General features: G+C 34.5%; 1 pseudogene across 1 annotated transcript; it reads right to left on the bottom strand.

Moving 5' to 3' along the window:
• Positions 1–5,866: 5,866 nt before the first annotated feature.
• LOC149213781 (methionine gamma-lyase pseudogene) lies at positions 5,867–7,891 on the bottom strand (annotated as a pseudogene). The gene is made up of 2 exons (XR_016250849.1): positions 7,736–7,891; positions 5,867–7,398 (listed from the first exon to the last, which is right to left on the bottom strand). The product of XR_016250849.1 is annotated as a methionine gamma-lyase pseudogene (transcript).
• Between the last annotated feature and the right edge of the window lie 2,578 nt (positions 7,892–10,469).

Below are 10,469 nucleotides of genomic sequence, written 5' to 3'. Positions count from 1 at the left end.
GCTCTGCCTAGCCCTGATTCAGCCTCCCCTGCCTCCTCTGCAGATAATCCCAACCCGCACAGTTTCGCGGGCCGGTACCCAGACACGCGAAGTGGCAGAGGCAGAGCCTGGCTCCATAGCTCAGGTCGTGGAGATGCAGCAGTTCGCACTGCAACCTTTCCCCTGCCTCCGCATCCTGCTCCTCACACCACACAGTTTCGCTTTCGTAGTTCTTTGAACCGCCCTGTTATCATTGCCACCATCTCAATTACCATCACGGAAGAGACCGAGACGCATGTTCCTCTGGATGATCCTACGGAGGAGGCGAATAGAGCTGGCCCGAGTAGCAGGAACTGGGACAACAATGGTGAACCGGAAGCTGATGAAGGTCGAACCAGATTGCATGGCAAAGCTGTTGTTGGCAGTCAACATGTTGAGACGGGCAAACACAGTTACATGCAGGCTTCTGGTAGCCGCCAAGGTGACACGTCAGGCCCGCATGTTGAGGCATGCAGCATGGAGGAAGGCCATCAAGTGCTGGGACGTGGCGAGTCGGACAACCCGGATGACTGGGCGTGTCCAATTGTGGAGGAGCCAGCTCCGGAAGACTGAGTGCCATGTGTCGTGCCGGCCAGGTGGAAGTTTTGTCATGTTCTTGGTTCAGTTTATGTTTAGTCTTATGTGTCTTCAGGATAAAATTATGATTTGGTTACCTTGTCTCAGTAATGCTCTGTTTAAATTCGTTACCCTTGTGTGGGTTATTTCTAGACCTATTTTTGGACTGGTTTCCCCTCTGTTGGGGCAGTCAAGAGGCTTGGTTCCTCTGTGGTCAAGCCTCACTGTAATTCCCCTTTTTGTATCATATTAATAGATTAACCTTACTTAGAAAAAAAAAATATGAAGTTGACAAATAGCATGTAAAAATAATATTATTGATATTACATAATCTGTAATTCATTATATCTTCAATTGAAATATAACATTTAAAACACAAATATATTAGTAACAAATAATATTTTACTATCAATTATAAATAACATAATTTTATATCAATTTTATATGGACAAAAATAAAATAATTTAAATTAGAAAATTTCTTATATTTTCATATAAGGAGAGATGGTAATTTGTTCCATTCTTAATATGGAGTTCATATATAATATTTAAAAAAATATTAATAACAAAAAAAGCTTAATGTAGGTTACAAATCAAATAACACACATATCTTATTCTATTAATAATTTCTTTATAATTCGAAGATATTTGCAATTCCTTTAATGTTTAAGGTGAAATTGACATGTAACATTCAAAAAAATATTAGTAATAAAAATAGCTCTATATATTATACAAAACAAGTGAATTTTTTTTTTTTAAATTTTTTTTTTGAGTCAAAATATTTTATTAGCATGTAGTTCATAACCATCATAGATCTATTTTAACTTAATATTTACCAAGATCCAAGAGGAATTAGATCTCTTGAGTTGCAAACTTTTTCTCAAATTTTGCACTAAAAATGAGATTTTGATCTTGAAAGATTTGATCCCTCTTGGTGCTTGGGAGATTAGGCATTATGATGGGTCTATGTTAATTGTAAAACAATAGTGACTTCAACATATAAAGATGAAAGTAGAATAAGTTGATGTGAGAATGATTATAGTGATATCATTATGCTTATTTAGTAATATTTTAAAATTATTTAATTATTTGAAGATTATATCAAAAGAGTGGAGGGAATTATTTCATTTTTAAAGTTTGCATTGTTTTAAACTAGGCATTTCTATTGTTCTGAATTAGGTGTTCAATCTAATTGTAAATTTTGGAAGGAACAACATGAATAGTTGATAGTTGATACTTGTGTTTAATAGGGTTTTTTCCTATGGTCTATGGATTGTTAGTTGGTAGAGGTTTCTCCTTTGGTTTATGAATTGCTAGTTGATATTTGTGTATAATATTGATCTTAGCTTTGGTTTATGGATGCTTGGTTATAGACTAATGGTTATTAGCTGGTTTAACTTGGGTTTGAGGGAGATGTTTGTGTTTGTATAAAAGTATATAGTGACATGTCTGTGTTTTATGGACTGCTAGTTGTTATTTGTGTATATGACAGATTTTGCCTTTGGTTTATGGATTGTTTGGTTATAGAGTAATTGTTATTAGGTGGTTTAAAGGTTCAAAGGAGATGTTTGTGTTTTTATAAAAGTGTATAATGACATGTTTACATTCTATTGTTTTGATTTTACCAATTCACACTTATGCAGTATGAGAAGTAATGAAAATTAAATGTTGTATCAGGTACTAAGGGTGGCATTGAATTAAAACCTAAATATCTTGAAAATTCCATATTATCATGAAAGTTTTTATTAATTTTCATGAAATGGGAAAACTCAATCACTAAAGATTACATAAGCTTATCAAGCTATTACATAGAGACCTTATTCATTAATTATTTAATGAAAACTATAAACTAAGCTTTGACTTTGACATAGTATTTTTTATTCTTATGACATTATTAACAATAAAGACTATCACTTTGATAATGACCTTCTTAGTCTGTGCGAGATCACTTATGATCTGAGTATCAGTGACAACCCACCTCTTCCACTAAATGATTCTTTATCTTTTGGGTAGTTTTTCTATCGTTTTACAGGTCCCAAAATTTTGGGGTCATTTTGAGGCCCTAAAAAATGGTTTTTAGCCATTTGGGGGGCAAAGGCTTTCATGGCATGCCCTAGCCCCAAAAGTTGTAATCCTCAAATAGTTATTTCCATGAGCTATTACGCACCCTAAACAAAGATTGTCTACAAAATTTGCACCCTTGAGAAGAAGATTACCAACTAACCATTTTAGGGCCTACAAACCATTTGACACTTCATATTCCAGGGTTAGGTTTTTGGACCTCTAGGGGTTTTTCTTTCCGTTAAAAGGACATTCTTTCGAGTTCTTGTAATAGTGTTTTTGCAAATGAGTGTAATTGTCATCTCTCTCTCTAGAGATAATTTACCATCGTTTTAGGCAATTTCTGTTGTAAAATAATTTACTATTTTATTTAATAATAAAAGTTGGGTTTCTACTATATTACTACGCTATTTGCTATATTTCTCTACGTGTGTTTCATTTCCTTTCCTACCTTTCATCTTATTCCTTGTACAACCAAGATCAACCTATAAGGATGACTTTGCATTACTCCATTACATTTAAAGTGATAAATGTAGTAAAAGGAGGGGATCCTCATCCATCAACAATACTTGTTCTTAATTGGTAAATAGTTAAGTGATTACTTCTTGTTAGGGAAATATGGAATTAGCAAGGATTTTATTATGCATGTGTTGTTGATTTGTGTGATGGTAATATGCATTGAAGTGCTTCAAAAATGCCATCCAAATAAATTCATCTTCGACTTGGAATCCCTTGCATCATGCTATTTTCATTGTCATTAAGCATTGTGTTCATAGTAGATAGAATGAAAGAGCCTTCGATGACTTGAGCATGGCTATATTACATGGTAAAATAAGGGGGGTTTGGGTTACTCTAGATAGCCTTTCATGTAGAATTTTGGGCCTATACTTGAAGCTAGCTTGAAAAAATCTAGCAATGATGAAAATAATGCCAAAAATACCATGGTTGACCTATTTAACATTGTGTTTGGCATCGCCAGTTGTAGGTATTAAGAAAGGGACTAGACTTTGTTATCACATCCCAAAATACATTGATTGAGAACATTGTTTACAACATGGAGGAAAATATTAAATCTCTATTCGATGATGTGGAGGAGGTGAGACAAGATTGCACTATATTCACCAAATTAGATGAACCTCCCAAGATGAAATATAATCAAGATAACACTTGAAGCTCTTATGAAGTTTTGAAACAATGACATCATTGCCATTTTAGAAGTCGATAACGGAGGAGTCACCATCATAATAAACAAAAGTGACTGTGATACTAAGGTAGTTCAATATCTTACCATTAGTGGTAGTTAGAGGAAGTTGAACAAAAATTCAATCAACAAGCTTATTAAGGAGGTAAAAAAGGCCATAAAAGGAGGTAGTATATGGGATAGAACCAAGAAATGCTTTATGTTAAGTGGTAAGGTAACTCCAAGAATTACGGATTATTGAAGATCCATAAAGAGGGCATCCATGTTAGATTCTTAATGAGCATAATTGTCTCACCCACTTCTGAGATTACCAAGTATATTACGAGGTTACTTAAAATGTTGGAGGGGAACACTAAGTCCTTCATCAAAGACTCAAATGGCTTTGTTAACCTAATTAAAATGAAAGGGCTAATTCTCTAGACAATTTGGTTAGCATAGATGTTGTTTCATTGTTTACCAAAAATCCTCTTGATGAATGGATGCAAGATAACAAAGACATTTTTGATCCAAGTATTCCTAAATGAGCAAAATTGTGTTTTGTTCCATGTTCTTTAGTTTTATATGAGACTTTTACATATGGTGCGGCAATGAGAACACCACTTTCCTCCACACTTACGAGCTTATTTATGGAACATATCAAGAAAGAAGCACTCAAATCTTGCAATTTCAAGTCTACAGGGTGGAAGAGGTTGTAGGCAACACCGCTATAAAATAGATATATACATTGAGGAACTTGAAATGTTTCCCAAATACCTAAATTGCCAAGCTAAACACATCAAATTTACTATAGAAATAAAATAAAATAAAAACATATCATTGCTCAATGTACAAATTAATATAAAACTCTATAAAACCATAGTAAATCAAAATTTTCGAAAAAAACTTACACAAATGATAATTACATATAAAGCTAGATTAAAACCCTAAAGAAAATATGAGTATCATCAAACACCTTAAAGCCACATTGAAACCCTAAGAAAGAATGAGTCCCATCAACACCTTAGCTACTCAAGCTTTCATAATTTTGGATGAGGATCACATGGATGAAGAAAAAAGCCACCTTTGTTGAAAGTCCTTAAAAATATTGATTATAGAGATGGTGAAGTTAAAAGAGATATCCACAACGCTGGTAGCATCAAAACGCTAAGAAAGAATGAGTCCCATCAACACCTTAGCCACTCAAGCTTTCATAATTTTGGATGAAGATCACATGGATGAAGAAAAAAGCCACCTTTGTTGAAAGTCCTTAAAAATATTGAATATAGAGATGGTGGAGTTAAAAGGGATATCCACAACGCTGGTGGGGGCACTGAAATTTAAACAATCACGTGTGCAAAGAATTTTGCAAGGATTTTTCTCGTCTTCATGATTTGATAAAGGCATTAGATTCTCAAAGTTCATCTCCTCACCCTTGATGGAAAACTAGTCATGAAACACCAACGTCATACTTAACAAGGCAAGCCATCATCTTCCAACATGCTCCCTCAGTCATCCAGAAGCATGACTAGCTTTATCTCGGTGCAGTGAATATAAAATCCTTTTAAGCTTCTCAAACTCTGTTCAGTGTCATTATCCTGTTATGCCCCAAACTTTAGAATCATTTCTTAAATAAAAGGTTGTGGTTGGTGTTGTATGAACAAGACCTCAACCATATCTATAATGAGTGTGTAATCTTAATGATTTGATATGTTTATAAAATGAGATGACTTATTTTTGGACTTGTCTTGCTTTTTCCAGACATGTCTTACGAGGATACCACTCCAGCCTCACCAGACCATAGTCGGTGTATATTCATTATGTATTCTCCAGGCATATTGGGCCTTCAATTTTATAGGTGGACACCTTTAAAGAAACATTCCAGAAATGCATTTATCTTGGAAAAACAGATTTCATACCTTATCATTATCAAGAGATCCATAACAACTGAATTATATAATCTATACTTTCAGACTGTCAGGAATCATGTGCTTCATATATTACAAAGACAAAAAAGACAAAAAAAGAACAGTGATAAGATAGATATATGTACGGAGATTTTATTTTCAACATGTCAGGTATCATGTGGTTGATATATTACAGGACAAAGCAGAAGAAACAGTGATAAGAAGATATGTACAGAGAAATAACTCTGCCACAATTAATTTATCTAACTGTGGCAAACAACACACTTATTACAGATTAGCACTGATGAATGAAATCTACAGTTGCATCTACATTTGTTTAGAAGACAGGACATCAGTCATACTGGTAAGGGCACTCTCAAATTGGCTCCATCTCTGCTCAAGAGTACCACTGTAACCGATCGACATCCGAATCAAACCAGGAGAGATCCCTGCCAATTCCTTCTCTTCTTCATTCATCTCACTGCTAGTGCTGCTACCAGAGCATGACATCAATGTCTCATAGTAACCCAAACTCACTGCCATGAGCCCAAACTGTGTATAATTCTGCAGGTGGTGCATGAGCATGTTGGCCCTCTCCTCACTCTCCATGTCCACACACAGCATCCCTCCATACCCATACCCACTGTTCACCATGGACTTTAAAAGGGCATACTGAGGGTGATCTTCTAGGCCTGGATAGATAACCTTAAGGCCCATTTTCTTCATTCTGCTTGCATATGTATATGATCTGTGACAATGCTCCTTCATCCTTAAGCCCAAGTGGGGGAGTCTCTCAGAGATCTCAAATGCCACTTTGGGATTCATAGTCGGCCCCAAGAGCATCAAGGCTCCCTGATGGAGATCCATCATGGAATTTATCAGATCTGCTGACCCACATATTGCTCCTGCTATAACATCAGCACCCCCACTGATATATTTTGAAATGCTGTGAATAACAACATCAGCACCAAGCTTTGCAGGAGATAAGATCATGGGGGCAAAGGTGTTATCAACCACCACTTTGACATTTTTCTCATGGGCAATGGCAGACAGAGATGGTATGTCTGCAACTGCTAGAGTTGGATTTGACATGGACTCAAAGTATAAAACCTTTGTAGATGGTATTATGGCATTTTTCACATCCTCAAGCCTGTGTATATCAACAAAAGTTGTTGAAACCCCACAGGCCCTTGGGAGAAAATGTGCTAACAGTGCATGGGTGCCTCCATACAAACACCTAGAGGCCACAACATGGTCTCCATGGCTGCACAACTGTAATAAAACAGAAGATATTGCAGCCATACCACTGGAAGTACAGTAGGCAGCTTCAGTCCCCTCCAGAGCAGCCATCTGCCTCCCCAGATTCAACACAGTTGGATTGAAATGCCTGCTGTATATGTAGAAATCACGTTCTGGGCCAAGCTCTCCACTAAACATCCTTCTCATGGTCTCAGGCTCCATGACTGTAAAGGTAGCCGAGGCTTCTATGGACATGTTCACACCTCCATGCTCACCAAACTCATGGCGAGCATTAGCCAGGCCTTGAACTGGATCAGCCCATTTCTTCATATCTTTGTTTTTCTTGCAGAATTCACCATATGCTTCCTCATAAGGCCGTTTGCATGGCAGCACTGATCCTTCCATTGTAATGAATTCAGTCCTGCAAAAACCCAAAAGACACTGAATTCAATGGCTCACATAAAGAAAGACTGCTTGAAAAAAGCATTACCACGATATCACTTTCTGGACCTTACAAGAAAAATCCCCAAGAGTACAACTCAATGCAAAAGAACACTACAGTTGCTCAAAGTCTTGAGATAACAAGGTGACTAAACAATTGATAATTGAACCACCCAACTGGAGAAAATCAATGGGCTTAGAGTGGCAGGGGCATATTAGAACCATGGACTGATAAATCAATCTAGAAATCATGTATAATAATATAAATGAGACTGTACACAGAACTTTAACTAGATAAACATTGTTGCTAGCCTTACCTTTAGGAAGTGGCCAAATTCCAAACAGGCAGAAATCTCGGAAAAAGCCTTGAGCAGGTTTGTCCTCGCAAGTTATGAGAGTGAGGAACCTGTTCGAGCTATATATAGCGAGAGAGAATGGAAGCCATTCACTGTACTCTCCCTTCTATGTCAGTGTGAATCTGGTTGTATGTATTTAGATCTTTTAAATTATGATTGACTAAATATTTTAATATGATGTTATATGTTTTAGAAACAAAAAAAACACATTAATTGTTTAAGTGTTTGTTGTGTATTATTTAATTTGTGTTATTTATTTTTCATCAATTTTTTTTGATTAGTTTGTGTTATTTATTTTTTATCAAGTTTTTGCTTCAAATATGAAGAGAGATATTAAAAATGAGAGTCATTTATAAAAATAAAAATAAATATGATTTCAAAAAATATTCAAATTTTTTATGTTATTATAATAAAATACTATAAATAAACAAATCATTCCTCAATACTATAATGTTAATTTAACTTAATTAAAAAATAATAATAATAAAAAAATAAATTTATAATATGTAATTTATGTGATATGATGATGTATGTTATCATATTTATGATGTTATTTATTATCTTATATTTTTAATATTAAAAAAAATCTTAACAAGAAAACATAAACATCTATATCTATAGTATCCCAGAAAACATTCTTATAGATTGTGGACACATTTTAAAGCTTTTAAATCATATATTGTACCTTTTTATTCACTTTCCAAGATTTCTTTTCCCTTTAATAAGAAACATTCTTATCTTCTCGAAGGCTTTTCATAAATAAATTCGTAATTTATTAATAGAAAATAGTTCTCACGCATTATCTTTTGAACCTGACTAGAAAGTCTCTAACATCATCCCTAAAATGGCATCACCCTCTTGGCTTTTATATATATATATATAATTTCAATTTATTTGATATGCATTATCTTTTTCTCCATAATGGAGAGTCTCAACATCATCTTGAAATGACATCATCTTTCAATGAGGGTTATTATCTAAAGATTTTGAAATTTTATCTTTTAGAATAATGAATATTTTTGATGAGTTTTTTGGTTGAGAATGTGTTTTCTTTCCGATATGGCTTATTACCTCATGTATAATGAATATTTTTATTAAGTAAAGTTTACTAAATAGTTAGATTATATAAGTAATATTGTTAAAAAAAAATTAATGTTTAGTTATTGTAGCACTATTAATAAAAAATATTTTTTAGGTGGTTAAAGTTTTGAATAGTTAAAACTACTTAAAATGGTAGAAGTTGTGTAATTGGCTTCCAAGTGATTAATATTATTTTTGAGCTCTGCTTAGTTTTAGGGTATTCCCTTGAAATGTCAATGAACATTATTTTTTTGGTTGGGCAAGTGGGACTACCACAGATTTTGAGCGGATGACCTTAACATCAGAGTGCTATAACATTACTCAGTCATTGTTTATTCAAAGCCCTTTCGACAAGATGCAAATGAGCATTACTTCCTATTCATAAGATCAATAAAGCTATCTAGTTTCACCACAAGTAGTATCATAACACTTTCCTATGCCACTTGCACCCAATTTATAGATATTCTTTTAGGCTAGAGACATGTTCTAACATCTTTAAACACAAAAATATGTTGTTCAATGGGTAAACCTATAGTTGGGGAAGCATACATAGAGAATACAAGCAAGTGGCCTAGTTGGATGCCCTTGCACATCTTTATTAGTACCTAGCAAGTAGTATCACATTGTACATAACATGTATATTGATTCAATCTTTCATGTACCCTCAAAGATATTAGAATTCCCTAAGACACACCTAAAACCATTTCCACACAAACACATTGTTCATCTTGATGCTATACTACAACAAGAGCAATAATTAGGGCAGTCACTCTCATGTACCAAGGAATCAAGTAGTATGTCTAAGGGTACGATCTATGCTTCTTAGGACCATGAAATATTTTGTCAGGTACTACTATTGGAAACCCTTTGCTATATCAAAAAGCTATATAGCATAATACTCTTCTACTCTTAGGACCTTGCAGCCTTGGCCTTTGCAACACAGACAATAAACAAAACAATCTTATGGAATATCAACGATTTGAGAACTCCATCAAAGCAATATTAATCAAACACGAGTAATACATTCATTGAAGTTTAAAAGATCTCTTGGGCTAGCCAATACCATTGTGAGAGACCTATCCCAAAATATTCATTATGTAACACTTATTGCATTAAAATAGATTTCAAGTAACCTTTTCTTTGTGGACTAGAGAGTACCAATATTTATGATCTATCTCAAAGACTCCCATCACAACACAAATCACATTGATATAACTTTTGAGAAACCATTTTGGTGGTCCCCTTGGTCCAATGATGCACACTAAAAACATCACAACCATGAAAGGCATAATTAATTATATAGTTTTAGCTATCAAGTCCCTCACATACAAAATGGATGCAACTAATAAATAACTTTAAAACCACATTACTACTATTAAAGTATAAATCTCATGTTGTTTTGGTAAACTTGGCAAACTAGAGGGTAAGCACATGATGGTGATTGATTCACTAGTGAAGGCTCTAGCAAGGGTAAGCATGTTGATGGTGAAGATTTCATGGCTGAAGGTTATCCTAAATTTTAAGCCTTTCCCAAATGTTTCACTAATTTATTGCATTGATTACCTAATTTTGATCTGAATAAGTTTGAAGGGTCTAATCAACTTGGTTGATAAAT

This window comes from Pinus tabuliformis, chromosome 1_1 (genome assembly GCF_031772625.1).
Source record: "Pinus tabuliformis cultivar Carrire ecotype Pingquan chromosome 1_1, CPIR1, whole genome shotgun sequence".
NCBI lineage: Eukaryota > Viridiplantae > Streptophyta > Pinopsida > Pinales > Pinaceae > Pinus > Pinus tabuliformis.
Note: the sequence above shows the minus strand (reverse complement) of the source record. Positions and strands in the feature narration are given on the sequence as shown.